Source organism: Camponotus floridanus, unplaced genomic scaffold, assembly GCF_003227725.1.
Source record: "Camponotus floridanus strain SB8 unplaced genomic scaffold, Cflo_v7.5 scaffold13, whole genome shotgun sequence".
Classification (NCBI taxonomy): Eukaryota; Metazoa; Arthropoda; class Insecta; order Hymenoptera; family Formicidae; genus Camponotus; species Camponotus floridanus.
Window position 1 is genome coordinate 991,603 of NW_020229248.1, and position 16,062 is coordinate 1,007,664.

At 37.9% G+C, this 16,062-nt stretch overlaps 1 protein-coding gene across 2 annotated transcripts in view; it reads right to left on the bottom strand.

The window, feature by feature from the left end:
• LOC105254219 (POU domain protein 2) overlaps window positions 1-16,062 on the bottom strand; it is a 124,023-nt gene that overhangs the window by 105,575 nt on the left and 2,386 nt on the right. The gene's annotated exons all lie outside the window — the stretch shown is intronic.

The following is a 16,062-nucleotide window of genomic DNA, read 5'->3' on the forward strand; positions in this document are numbered from 1 at the left end:
TGTTTAGCGCTCAATACTCGAATCACATGATTAATTTTTCAAGTTAGTTAAATGTCAAATGTTAGTTTGATTATGCAATCAACGACACTAAATCATTTGTTAGATTTAATTCAACGATAAAATTATGCGGAGGAGAGAGATATAAATAACACTACAATAGAATATAAATAATACTACGATAGAATAAAAAAAAAACGCATAAAACAGACTTTTACTTTTCTGCATAACAAATTTACACATGCTAAATATCGTAATTAATCAAAGAGTATCGTTTTTACATCTTTGTTACACATAAGGTATAAGTAAAATAAATAGGCTTATGAATAAACAAAGTGTATACGCTAAGGATTAATGTAATGAGTCACGAGCAAGCACCCTTTCCTTATTTTCTTTTTCATCATTCCGCACATGTGACCCCTTTTCCGTGGAAATTCTGCATAAAGCGTCGTCCCGGTGCAACGTTCCGAGCTGGAATGCCCGGCTACCCTGTATTATTCTCACGCGCAGCGTACGCATGCAGTTAGTCGATGAATCATCCGCTTGGAACGACTTATACCATCGACCATCGAGCGGATGTAAACATCATGAGGCCTCGCGGAAAACGCAAATTGAACGAAAGGTGAAGGATGATTCCGCGTATCGTAAAATAAGATGTTTATCTAATTGATACGTTTCATCAACGATATTTCGCTTGATGATTAAACAATTAAAATTAGAGGAATACGCAATGTCACTGCTGAAAATTTTGAACCAGCCGCGATTCGACCTTTGCCCTCGATGAGCTAACGACCGCGACCTCGCGTATATACCCGGAGGGATAAAAAAAAAGAAAGCGAGAGAAGACGTCGGAATGAAATCAACGACGTGATGAAGCCGTACGGTCGATTAAGAAGTCACCGGCAAGACATGTGCAAGTGGACCTTAAAATATCGCCGCTCACGAGGCGCGGGGGTTAATTACTTCTGTCTTTCTGTACGCGCCCGGTACAATAATGCATTAACGCGTTTAGGCACGGCCAGTTAATCCCAAGGAACTGCTCAACGCGCCGTTAAGCACGCTTGACTCGTTAAAAATCGCCTAATATGTACCACTATACGGGAGATATTATCCTTAAGTGTGATCACACATCGCCCAGAGGAACGTCCTTGCGCGCGTGTTCTCGCCGCATCCTAATTACCAGAGTCCGTTCTCTTAAAATATAATTAACATTCGATTTCTCGCGACGACCACAGGCCGTTAGCGATCGTTAGGTGTGATTGGATCGCTACTCGTGCCGGGTGTGAGCCTCGGATACCTTTAGTCCACGTATATGTGTAAACGCGTAATTAGGCAATTCGTATTCTGAGTAAAAAAAAAAACGTAAGTACTCTTAATAGCTCGCGCACATTTTACTTATCCACGATTGAAGTTATGTATAATGTGACCGAGATCTTAGAACGTCGATCCATATCATTTACGAGTAAATCGCTTATAAATGGTCGGCTCGAGATATGATAAAAGGAGATAATCGTAAAAGATAATGCTACGCTTCCAGTAATGACTTAAACATGTTCTAATGTCTAATGCAAGGTCGGAGTATATGTCATTTGTAAATTTAATTTTGCAAATATCAAAGAAAGAAATTATGTAAATAATATTTCGATTTTTATATAATTTCCCGCCAAGCGTATTTTTTGTAGAAATTATTTAAAAAATATGAAAAATATTTTAGAGATGCGTGACATATTTCGTAGAATTATTTCAACTAATTTGCATGTAGAAATAAATAGTACGCATAGTAAATGGAAATCTGTCCTTAGTCACGCGTAGTCGTTCTTATCGTAAGATCGTTCCGAAAGCATAGCTCGATTCGCCTTTTCGTTGATATTTGCATGTACGGAAATAATTCCCATGATTCGCCGGAAACATATCAGATAAGAGACGTATGGTTTTATTCTAATCACATTAACAGACTAATTAAAGCGCTATAAACAATGGCCATCTCGCGAGGACTTGCTCTTTCGACGCGCCAAAAAATCTGAAACATGCATAAGTATGCATACGTATGCAAATATGGAGTTTTAGATTTAACACTTTTTTCCTCAATATGAGTCAAACAGAAATGAATAGTCAATTAAGTAAGATAAGAAATAGCTAAATAAATGAATAATGTTTGTTTCTTTGTCAACGCATTAATATAATGTATAGATTGGAAGACTAAAATTGCAGAGACAAACTCAATTTCAAGATCACAATTAAATAAAATCTTATCTATTAATTGATCTCTCAAGCGTGCAAATAAAATCTTATCTATCAGTTGATTTCTCAACCGTTTTCTAACTTAAAATTTAAACTTAATTATTGCGTGATAGAAAATCACAATTGAAAAAGTAATATTTAATTTTATTTTGCACAGAAAGAACCCGTATTCATATTAACGTACTCGACTTCTGAAATACTTTCTGTATTGTATACAGATACTACACTTGACGTGCATGCCACATTAACGTAATGCAGGAACAATACAAGCGGCTAATCAGTGGACATCTAAATTGTTACAGTTATGCTTATGTATGAATGCATGCATTTAAGTGCACGCACACGCACAAACAATATAGCGTCGACATTAGCCGTATCTACATATATGCATGATCGTCTTCGCGAAGGCTCTGAGGTTTGATTGAAGATCCATGAAAAATTAGGTCGTTATGCGTGACGCAAGCATATTACCAATTAATAAGCGATCATTTTGTCGATTAATAAATTTGCGTTTTCATCATAACAACAGCTGACAAGGGTGTCGACACGCATCACTGCTATTATCACCGATAACATTGGATAATATCAATCTACAGTGCTTCTATTGTAGTAAAATATTCATATTCCGTATCAAATTGTAACCGTGTAAAAATATTTAGAGCACATAGCTAGTAAGAAATATATAATATATATATTTAGCTTTATATCTTTTATATTTAAAATATAATATTTATATATTATATTTATAATATTTACTTATCTTTGCTATTTAAAATGTTCTTTCTTTTCCTTTCCTCAAAATACATATTGAATCATATAATCTAAAAATGTATTAAGAATAAATATATTATCACAGAGAGTATAATTATATATTATATTAATAAACGTATTATCGTAGAGAGTAATAATTATAATGTAAGAAGAATAAAGTTTTTTTAAGATGCAAATTGCGTATGGTGGGTCAAGAACGTGGAGGCTTTGAAACGTGACAACGATCGAATGCGTTGATCCATACAATGCGACTAATTGATTATTCGTTTCGTTAAATGAGATAATTGCGCTTATATTGCAATTACACTGGCACGAATCCAGGGATCCTGGCATTATTGCGATCGATAAATCGTCGGTTCATAGGACATTCGCCGATCGCGATCTACCTCGTTTGAAATTGGAGCACACTATGATTAATTAATAGCGACGCGCGTCTAACTGAATGGCGAATTTGAATCTCTATCTAGATAACGCTGACAAGGGTGTAAAGATCGTTCTCTTCGTGGCCGCGATCGTGCCCGCGATTCGCGTTCCATCAATCTTCGTAGCGGCTGGGCGAGAGTTAACGCGACGATATCTCTGCTCGCGCAACTTCGCTGCAAATTTGTACGCGTTGCATGACGACAGGCGATTTATTAACTACAGCGAAAACGGCTTAAAAACCTTGAGAGCAGAGGCCCATGAAAATTCATGACGCTCCTTTCTTTTCAGAAAAGCAAAACAAGCAATGAAAATTCATGGCGATCCTTTCTTTTCGGAAGAGCAAAACCAGCGATAAATTGAAATTGCGAGCTGGAGAGTCCGAGAGAGTTGAAGCGACAATAATTAAACATGTCCATTTTGAAGAAAATATATTGTTATCGAAATATGTATAAGAATTCTCTCACTGTCCTCTATTCTTTTGGGTCGTCAGATACGTCGCATGAACGAGGGATAACTTTTACTTCGTCATTTTTCAACACCTGCTTCCATAAAAAGCAAAACCTCGCGCATAACCATTAAAAGTGCTTCGATATAATTAAATACGGCGAATCTCATCGTTAATTTCAGCCGAAGCCGTGTCCGAGAGAGCGGCGGAATACCATAACAGCTCGTAAAGGAGACGCACGATCTGAATATCTAATCGTTTGCACATTAGTCAGGGCGTACGAAATGGAATAATGGAAAAAGAAGGCATGAAAAAAACTGATTATCTCCTCTCTCTTTCTCTCGTTATTCCTTCTACAGAACTAAGAATTAATGATAAAGTCATTGCACGCGTGCTCGGGGAAAAAAATCGGCGTTCCAGTTAAATCAGATCTAATAAGTCACGCTTATTAGCAAGAAATTCTCGCAAGATTAATATTGTAAACTCGATGAACTAAAAAGTATTGCATAATATATGCAATCGATGTTTTTTGTAACAAGTATTTGTAACGTTTAATTTTCAAAGTTCTAAAAAATTCGTGGTAAAATAATTAAACTTTCAATGAATTATTCCCATTAATATATAATTTTGAAAAAAAAATCTCTCCATACAAAGGCGAAATTTTTAACGCGCTTGACAGTTATCAGCGATTCTGATTATTCATTATTTGAAGAATGGTCGATGCGCGTCGGATTAGCATACGTTGCATAAACTACGAAATAACATCACCACGCACGCTCGCACGCACGCACGCATGCACGCACGCACGTAAGCACGCATCACACGCAACAGCGCGGTGAGCGAGACAAGAACGACGATTCGGGCGACGAAGACAGAAGGAGACGAGGGAGAAAGAGAGAGGTGCGTGCAGTTTCTCTCTATGGTGAGGCATTAATATTATGCTTTATCGAAGCCGCTCATCGTCGGCACATCCGGATTCAAATTACGCCGCCTTGCCCACGCTTATGTTTATTTATCCAGTTATTAAAATTACATTAAGCGTCGTGCTTAATTATGTCGCTCGCGGAACGACGTCCTCGGAACGTAGGTCCGGAAGAGGTTATTAGCGGCTCGGAGAGAAAAAAAAAACGAGACGAGACGAAGGAAGCAGATCCGAAGGAATCACGAAACGATCCCGACGACAGATTAGTTTCTTCGCGCGCCGGGCAATGATCTCTTCCTCTCTTTTGTGTTGTTATTAACCGACCGAATACATTTTATGAACCCTCATGCCGCTAGTTAATCGTTCTCCTATTATCTCTATAGGACCAAATTAGCAAAATCAAACCGAACCTATCATATTATTTAGTACCTATTTTGTACTAATTTGTACACTAATAATAATTTTGTACCCTGTGCAATTTCGAAAGAAATCATGACACTGCCACCTTAACATTAAGTCAGCAGGACCACAATAAAAAAAAGAAAAAAAAGAAAATCAAGTCATCAGAAATACACTAAACTGAATTTGTACTAATTTGTACCATCAAAAAAAACTTAATATATTCATTCCTTCTGCTTCAAACAACCCCCAATTGAATTTAGCCCTATCAGTCTTAAGAATAAAGTTCCCATTACCAGAATTAATCGCTACTTGTACATTTGACGTAGCATAATTTGTACTATTCGTTATATTTCTGTACTTGATTTTCTTTTTTTTTTTGTTTTTTTTTTATTGTGGTCTTGCTGACTTAATATTAACGTGGCAGTGTCATGATTTTTTATACAAAATTATTATTAGTGGTACAAATTAGTACAAAATAGGTACTAAATAATGTGATAAGTTTGGTTTGATTTTGCTAATTTGGTCCTGCTAGCTTAACAGAGGTTCTCCTATTTCTATTTTTGAAGTCGCGATTTTTGCCATGTTTTCCTTTTAAATTCGACAAGTAATAATCCGATTAAATATCGAGATTTAAATTAGTCGATTAGAGATATATAATTTCCGAGAATTAATTATTAATCGTGAATGCGATGCGCGATATCCTGTAAATTATCACGACGATCGAGAGTGTGCATCGTCATGCGAGACGTGAAATCACGATACTTTCCCGAGATCTAGCGACGATGGACGAAGGCGTCCATGGGTCTCGTTTACCATTATCATCATTACCATTATACTTGATTCCATGACGGTGTTACGTGGTTTAATTTGAATACATGAGGCAGGAAGCGGCGAGCAAACCTCGGAGACGTGTGTCGGCATTAGCCACGCATGTTTCTGTATACACTGTCATTATCTTTACTTAAAACGACCCCCGGTCTCTGACTGCTACCATCACCCTGTTGCTGACTCATAATGGCGCGAAATCTGAAACGACCTCCCGCGCGTATCCTTGCAAATGTTCATTGAATCAGCATGGATTTTTTGGACGGAATCTTACTTCGCGAAAATGCGACAATTCTCAAAATTATTTATTAAGAAAGATAGCAAGATGTATTCAATATGCGAGAATTTTTTATCGAATTACACGTCTTTTACAATATTTTATACGCATATGCTTCTTATATCCTACATCATGAATTTTACTATTTTATACATACGTATAGATTGCTTATATCTTATAATAGCGCGAAATCTGAAACGACCTCTCGCGCGTATCCTTGCAAATGTTCATTGAATCAGCATGGATTTTTTGGACGGAATCTCACTTCGCGAAAATGCGACAATTCTCAAAATTATATATTAGGAAAAATAGCAAGATGTATTCAAGGCGAGAATTTTTTATCGAACGTCACGACGTTCTTTAAATATTTTATACGCATATGCTTCTTATATCCTACTACATCATGAATTTTACTATTTTATACATACGTATAGATTGCTTATACCTTATATCAACATAGATTACTTTCCTAAATTAGTTACCGGTTAAAGACAACAATGCAATCATAAGGATAATAAAAATATCCGGCTGATAACAATATGCAAGTCATTAATAGAATGCAAATTATTCGCTGAATATGCGCTTATAATGAAGTCACGTGCATGCAATAGAGTGCAACGTCGTGCGGATAAAATTATACCGCTGCATAAAAAGATTTCCTTAATCCCGTCTAAATAGCGATTCGACGCGATAAGTATGCGCCGATAAATCTTCCGCTCATCTTATTGCATGCAAATCTCACTTGAATTATTTAAATTATATACTAATCGTGCTAATTGCAGAACCGTCTCACGAGACAATGACGCAATTAAAATGCTGTTGATGTGTGGATTCTTCAGGCATCAATTAATTTGCACGTGAGTTTTTACACAATATGTTGTTGCTCACGAATTACCGCGCGTCGAGCAAAGAAAAGTCGGAAAATTTCCGGACGCAGGAAATCGCGTCAAATTAAAAGCGTTCCCAGACACATGTAAGTGGAAATAAAAAAATTTTATTGTATTATCGGGATTTGAATTGTAATTTTATACTTATCCTCTGGATAATGTGATGCGTTTTAATAGTGCATTTTGATGCAGCTATGAAAGCAAATGTGAAATTTCTTTGATTGACATTTTCACGTCAGCTGATCCAATTGACAATACGGTCGTATGCCGAAACGTATTGACGGATATAATAGGCGCAATTTGCATACGAACATATGGCATGCGAACCATACGAAATTTTGAGAGACATGCAGGTCGAAATTTGTGGCAGAATACGGGAACCACAATAAATGGCGAGACAATTTAAGCAAGCAAACGAATGTCGATTTCAACCGGCTTACCGGCATGGACTTTTGTCATTTGCGTTTACAAAAGCACCCCTATGATCGATCCCTTTATATAAATCTTGATTGTAAATGTTCGGAAGTAGCGACCTTTGGTAATCACGATATTTCGAAAGGTAAATCCTGTTCGAGTCGATCGTTTCGTGCACAATGCGAGTTTAGAAAGGACAAGCATTGCGAGCCATTTTCAACATAACAAGTAAATGAAAAGGTATAATAAATAATAAAAAGAAGTATCATTAAGTAAAGAAATATCATTTATACTTGGATTATTTGTGTGTGTAATCTTCCCCCCTCTTTTCCTTTTATATAAATTAATTTCTATTTCCTCAAAGCAGTGTCAGCTTAATTATTCGATTAAGGTAAAAAGTCCTGAGATAAATCAAGCCTTTGTTGTTATATATACGGATAAAAGTTTCGCAAGCGAGAAAAACGATGGATTGACCTTCGAATTTTCGTAAGAGTCGCCAAGAATCCATAATGTGACGTGAGACCGAGTGCTTTCACAATCCTATAGGAATCCGGCAATCGACGTTCCGTCTCGCGCATCGTCCTTACATTCCTTGCCGATGATCCAGAACGATATATATACACATATATGACTTCCCATGGGGTAAAAATCACAGGAGCTGGCGCAATCTGCGCGCGCATTATTCTTGATTCACGCGTCTCTCGGCTTCGGATACCACGCGATACCGTGCAAATCATCAATATAATCGTGAGAAAGATTATTTTCCAATCTCGCGCGTATATATTGAGGTGAGCAACGTCGTTATTTCATTACTTTTGTCGGAATTATCGCGACCAAGGTCGCGCATCGCGTTCCCTTTTGCAGAGCCTTCTCTTACCATGGTTCTAACTACGGTTCACCGCTTCTCGTTAGCGTTTCCAAGACGGACGTTTTGTCCAGCGCGTTTCCTGCAGTCGCGAGAGTTTCGTCGGAGAAATAATTCACTCGTGGAAAAGTCGACAGGATCGCCGGATTATGCATGCTCATCCTTTCAGCTCGTGTTCAAACCATCGTTACGATCTATATTGTCAATCGTGTATGAAACGACGAATTAGCATACCGCCAAATACGGGCTCGATGATGGTGGTGCGCCGACAAATGCAATGAATACAGCGATTTCCATCATTTGTCCGACTCAGCACTAGAGGTGCAAACGCATCTACCGCGATCCTTGGAGCGCGAGCGTATGCGTCACGATCTCGCAACGTTGAGAAATGTTATTAAAATTGATTCGTGAAGCGGGATACGTCCTCGGAATTCAAGACGATAACAAGCCTTATCGTTTGAATATTATCGACTCATTACTTTATTTTTATATAAAACCACTGATCGGATGACTCGAAATAATTAATATCAATACGAAAGAAATACCAGTTTTGTAAATAATTAATTATTATAAGAGAGTGATTAAGTGTTCAATTGTTTAATCGTCTAATCTGCTAAAATCGTAAGCTCCAAATCACGTTGCGTTTCTTATGATCCATCGTTAAATATGTGTGTGTACGATTTCTGTATTCTAAGTCTAAATTTTGAAAGAAATCATTATGCGTTCGACTTCCGGCTGTAAACAATCTGCGAATACACGAGAAGTCTCATAACACGTGTGTGGTATCTCTATGTGTCGGTACATTATCTCGCTATGACGATAGGTTTCATTACGAGCGAGATGCATTTCCTTTTTCGATGCAAGGCGGCAAGACAAGGTCGTCCGTGCACCTCCTGACGCGAGCGAACGCATCCGTCCGGATGAGCGACCGCATCCGTCATCGACGCGAGAGAGATCGTATCGATCGCGCTGTGGAATGAGGTAACGATGCGAGTCGTAATTTGCATGTCGCGCGCAGCAGTACTATGTTGCTGAAACGAAGAGTTATGGCGCGGTGTCGATAAAACTTCCACGCGAGCGAGGCAGAGATTAGCGATGATTACGATCGCATCGAGATGTATGTCGTCGTCGCGTATTCGAATATTCCTTGTGAATGTGTATACGTGTGATATTAATTTTTATTGTGTCTGGATCGCGCACGCGCGACACAGACTGAGTAAACACGGAAAAGCGTTGAAACAAAATATTTTATTATCGGTGTTATACATTTTTAATCCACTTGTATCGCTTTCAATTAAATGGAACATTATCTTATTAATAATCTATTGATTTTCCAATTCATTTTTAATTTAATAAGTACTGTGATAATTATAAATATATCAGAATGTAATGTTATTCATAATTTCTCATCTAATTAAATATATTGGCTCTTTAAAATACGTTAAAAAAATCTAGACTCGTCAAAAATTCATACATAACAAATAGACCTAGGATATCTTTGACAATACCTTGAGATTTCTTCTCTAGGACTAAAAAAAGGTGCGACAAAGTCGGACGCGTGTCACGTCGCAATAGTGATTTGTCGCCTCGTGTACGCGAACAGCTGGCTGTTCCCGCACACGTGCACGCATTGCGTCGCACGCGTGTCGCGTCAGGACCGAAACGCATCCTCGGGAAGGGTTAGAGAAGTGAGATCTACCTGCGCGAGCGGGGGTTTCGCGTATCCTAAAAAAGGAGCGCCGAACGCACGCGAAGGAAGAGGACGGAGGCCGCCACGTGACCCCTGCACGGTCCTCGGCGGAATCCTCCCGGCCCCCAACCTGACCTATCCAAGGTGAGATTTATCCGTCGGCTTTACCTGCTACGAGCAGTATAGGTGCCTTCCTTATACTGCCTCTGCCTATCTACCAGGAATCCCCGCATTGCTATTTCCCATTCCCGCGAGCCCGTCTCCCGGTGTGTCCACCACCCCCCCACGGCTCTCCCACTCGTACAGGTCACGTATCTCAAGCTTTTCCGCGCGACGAGTTCGTGTCTGCCAAAGTAACAGGTGAGATTTTCAGAGCAACGGTTACGTGAAACTTGCTACTATTAAAGACACGGTAAATCCGTCAGATTAAATGATTAATTGGATCCGTCAATTATACCTATACTTTTAATTTAAATAATAATTGCGACACAAGATTCGCTTGGAAGAAACTTAATTAACTTTAATTCAAATGAGATCCGGAAAGATATTAAAAAACCAATTAAACTACAAAGTTGAAGTTCAGATATTAGTGAAATTGGCCATTTCGATCTCTCTCTCCATCACATTTATTATAAACGCAGGTAGCGTAAGGTCTTAAGAACCGACGTTATTTTTCCACGGAGCTTCTCTCAAATGACGGGTCCTCCAGCGAGTCACGTGTCGGCGATCGTCCTCAGAAGGTGCGTCGCAAGTGTATTACGTCCCAACGTAATAATCGAGATTCGGTGCTAGCCCCAAGCGTTTCGGGCAGGTTACGACCGGGGCCTTAATTCGAGGCCGCGCAAGGTATAATCGGAAACCCGGCGGACACAATGCAAATAAGGAGGCATTATACCGTGCTGCCGGTGACGCAACGCAAGTGGTTTGGCTGCTTCCGGCTTCGCCGAGGAATAGCGGGTTTTTCATTAAAATCGTATCATGACGTATTTAACGTATGACTGTATGTCGAGACTCCTCCAGACAGTCTTAATGAGAGAACGGCGATTTTATACACCGAATTTAAATTGGAGAGAACATGTTCTAACTTTAATTACACGACAGGCATAGAGAAATAGACCGCGAACGGTATGTTTGTGTGTGTTTGCACGTGGTTTTACTTTGCAATTATGTAGAATCGATTGCCGCGTAGCTTGCCATCCGCGCTTTATTGCTGTGTATGCATAGATTAATTAAAACCCGCTGCGTATAAATTCTCGGGATATCTATTGCGACAGAAGTTCATCGCTAAGCGACGCGAATATTCGATACGATCAGTCATATCCGCCGTTACTTCATGTTTCCTAGGATTCCGGTTTGCGACTAAACAATGTGATACAGGATACAGTTCTGTAATTATTTATAAATTCACATCGGTGGACTATTTAATATGCCGCAAGATTTTATATACATCCTTAACGACATCCTTAAGGAATCCAAAAATATCATGTGAGATTTTAAATTTCTATTTAAAAAGGCACATCAAAATCATTACCGATCTCTCGATTTATAAATAAAAAGTTATCACTTAAACGTTATTACTCCTATTTGTATAAATGTATACTATTATATTAAATTATTCTAATTTTTAAAGAGGCTGATAGAAGTAAAATAGGATGATGGAGCCTCAAGTTTATATCTTTATTGGGGAAAAAAAATTAATTCTGTTTTTAATAATATACACGCTACTTTTTCACCGATCGCGTCATCCGTTGAACAAATCCCATTTGATAGCACGTCTTTATGTATTCATAGTCATTGTGCGTATATTAGCCGTGCGATGTAACACGCTTCCGGCCGCTTCTTTAGCGCGCCGGCTTTTTATCTTCGAGCCAAGCCTTCGTTTCTCGAGTGACGCGAGCGAAAGATCGCTGATCGATAAAAGCTGTTTTACTCGCACAACTCGGGCCGGGCCGGGCCGTATATACAAAAAGATAAACATATTATTCGGTCGCACGATTAATCCGGCGCGAGTCAATAAATGCGATCTTATCCGAATCTACCGAGGATGAAACGCATCACCGACGTACCAGCTACATTCATATGCATTTTTTATCGATGTGCACATGATGTATACAGCTAATCATAAATTTAATGATGCACCTTCATAAAGTTGAAATGACGGTATTACGTTGCGTAGAGCTTAATATATTATTTATAATAAAATAATTAATTAGTATCTCATTAGTCTCGCAAAATTAATTATTGCCGAGGATTAATTAATAGTATCAAATTACGTAACTATCATAGATATATGTTTCAATATTAAGATTAATTTTGTAACGATATTTAAATTTGCATAGGAAATTTTAATTGCTGCTAATGTCAAAATAATACTTGTAGCGGATCAATAGAATCGAAGAGTAAGTTTACGGAGCCAATTTTCGAAATCCCTCTTATTATTCACGTATTATTCCGGAAACTTCTGTTCTAAATTTTTACAAAGCATGATCTCGGGAGATAAGGAAGCGTAAGCAACGAAAAATAAGAGGCTCTCAGGCGCATCGGGAAGAAAATGGCTACTTAAATAGCGAGATCCTTCGGGGGGCTCGGGTCTCTCGTTCCAGACGAGAATGGACTTCGCGGAATTTCCATCGACACATTCGAAGCTCGAAGATCACTCAAGTGAGAAACGCGAGAGGGATCGCGGCGTGTACCCCACGTGAGTGGCCTCACGAATCGGAAGGCCGTCTAATTTTCCGCACGCGAGTGATCCGACGGTGCTCTCGAGCGCGCTCGGACGGATCACAGAAAACGCTAATGAAGGAAGGAACTCGGACGGCTCCTGGCGATGGTTAATGGAAGCGATCATGATGAAAAAGATGATCCCAATAAGGATGATTCTAACGTTGGGGGCTCTACATCAAAGGGATCTCGCGTGTGTACTTTCAGTTAAATTAAACACAAATAAGCGGAAACGCGCGCGAATGGTTAATTCCGTAAGGATATTCCCCTTAAAACGTCTTAAATTACTTAATAATAATGCATGATTATTTAAAATATACATTATTAATACTAACGGAATAAGAGAAGCGAGTTTTATTAATTTTGCATCGCGATAGATAATTAAAAACGATTTTAATTTATTTCGCTTCAATATTCATGTCTTGTTAATAATTATTTTAATTGTAGAAATTTCATCTAATAAAATCTAATTTTTTCTGGTTTACACAAGTATATATTTAAATAAATAAATATATATATATATATATATTTAAATATAAATATGAATATAAATTAATATAAATTATATATAAATATACATAAATATTTATTTAAATATATAGAGAATATTTTTAATTGATTTTCTCATGTGCAAATATTTGAGAAGATAGTCGAATTAATTTAAAGTAGTTTTTCGATCATAAATCAATAAGCGGAAAAAAGCGTGCAAAGAATAAAAAAATCAATGTAGAACCGGCGTTCGAGAAAACTATCATTATCGTACAGTCGCGTATCTTTGAAAGCGTGATTTTCGCCGCGGCTCGACTCATCGACGCGTGATAAAGATTGCGTAGGTATAGAATCTAATTATGCCGATAAACATTGTTGCGCGCCGATCCACCTGCTCGTAAATAATATAGAATCAAACATCGTATCAGGTTACATCGTAATACACCCGGGCTCGAGCACGGAACAGGTCCTTGGGCCCTGGTGAAACGGGTACCTGGAATTGCCCGTACTTTGTGCCTTATGCGCATTTTCACCAAGGACGGGGCGCGGAATCATCACCGTTGATTATGAATACCGTCAAAAATGGAAGTAGATATGATCAAGATAATTTATAAACCGTGAAACATTAAATGTTAATTTTCCAAAATACACAGTTCTTCCTCCTGCGTCAGATATAAACTCTAATATTTTTCAAGACAGTTCTTTTAACAACTTTCCTTGATTTCCTTGAATAATTTTTAAGTATAATTGTTGATATCTTACGATGCAACGATCACTCGCGAGATGAGTATTTTGTTGACGATGGGCGATGATAAAAATATATCGAAAGCGTGATTTTTGCGTCACGATTCCAGCGCACGCCGAAAATAACCATGCAATCACGCGAGTCTACGTGGAATATTTATTCAAACAAATATTAGAGCCGCGACGTGTTATCGACAGATACGATAACACTTTTTCCTTCCCGTTCGCATATGCAGCGCACGCGTATTTACACTTTTATTTATTTTTTCCTTTTTATAATATATTAGCAACTATGTGTGTAGAAGGAAAATTTATCATGCGGATAATCCTCGATAACAGGTGCTCGAATATAAGAAATACATCGACGTCGCGTAATTGCTATAGATTAATAGCATCGAATCAACTAGGACGATATCGCATTTTTATCAATAGTATCAAATGACAATTTTTCTGCCTATTTCTCAGATCTAATGCTTATCGCAGCTGATCAACGTACATTAACAACAGTCATCTACGTTATTAATTTTCGATTTATCGCGACGCATATCGCAATTAATAGAGACAGTTTGCGTAAAAATTATATTACATTCTATTGACGGATCTGAACCGATTCATCTTAATCAATATTTTTCTCTCTCTTTTATCACCGTGATTATCTGTTCTAATAAATATTTCCTAATAATTTTATTGGAACACGAGTGATAATATATTATAATGATAATATATTATTATTACATTGATATATTATAATATATTATAATATATTATAATATATCAATGTAATAATAATATAAACGAGAATCGCATAGTACCCATATTTCTCGACTAAATCCTTCGACATTCTTTCTTCAGTCAATTCTTAAATTATGAAACATAACATTCGTCTCTATTAATGATCTGTATATTGCCCGATTGACGAGTAGAGAAAAACAAACGATCAACGCAGTGAATTGTAAGTCTATCAGAAACCAATAATTCTTAATCGAAAGTCTATCAAAAACGCACGCGCATTGCGGCTATTAATAAGCTCGTTCTTTTTGCACTTAATTAATAGCGTTCAAAGATATGGAACGCATTCAAAGTATATGTCATGAGCGGATAATTGACGCGTGCGATGTCGATCGAAATTACACGATCGATGTGTCTTGGCATGAAAATTACCGCCAAAGCGATCGACGATGAGTCAGCTGATCCGTTAATGCGCGCGTGATATCGATCCTCAAGCTCAACCTTAACGGAGATAGCACTCGGACTAATTTTACAAATACGCGAATGCGCATTGACATGATAGCGGATCGATTAGTCATCGTCATCAACGTGAGAAAGAGTCATAATATATCTTCGTACATGTAATCTACAATAATCTCTGATATTTTATAAATAAAATTATTATTTTGCATGCATAATCTACAATATATAATCTCATATTCAATATATCTAGTATTAATATCTATAATTATTGTCTTTTATTTTTGAAATGACAATAAATAATATTGAATGTCTCATGTAAATGTATCATAATTAAAATTATATACGGAAATATTGAAAAGAGAGAGGACGATTTAGCTTTATGCGCGAAATACAAGAGAATGCCGGTTTTCTTTCTTTTAAAATAAATTTATCCCGTGAACGTAAATTCATCTCAAACTCACAATTGGTACGCGTTTTGCGCACAGAAAGGCACGAGATGCATGAATGCAAAATCCGGCCGTTTCAGATAAATCAGTTTTCTCGCGATTGGGGGTCGCACGATCCGTACAATGCCTTGATACACAATGCATCCACGGAAAGTAACAATGCAGTGCGGGGGCGTCGAGAACAGGGGACGGAGGGGAGAAGAGAGGGAAGAGACAGACTGCACTGACAGCTGACGAACGTACGTTTTCCACAAAACGCTTGATTTCTGCTCTCGTTGCTTCTAGTCTTATATATATGCGTTTTCTATATAA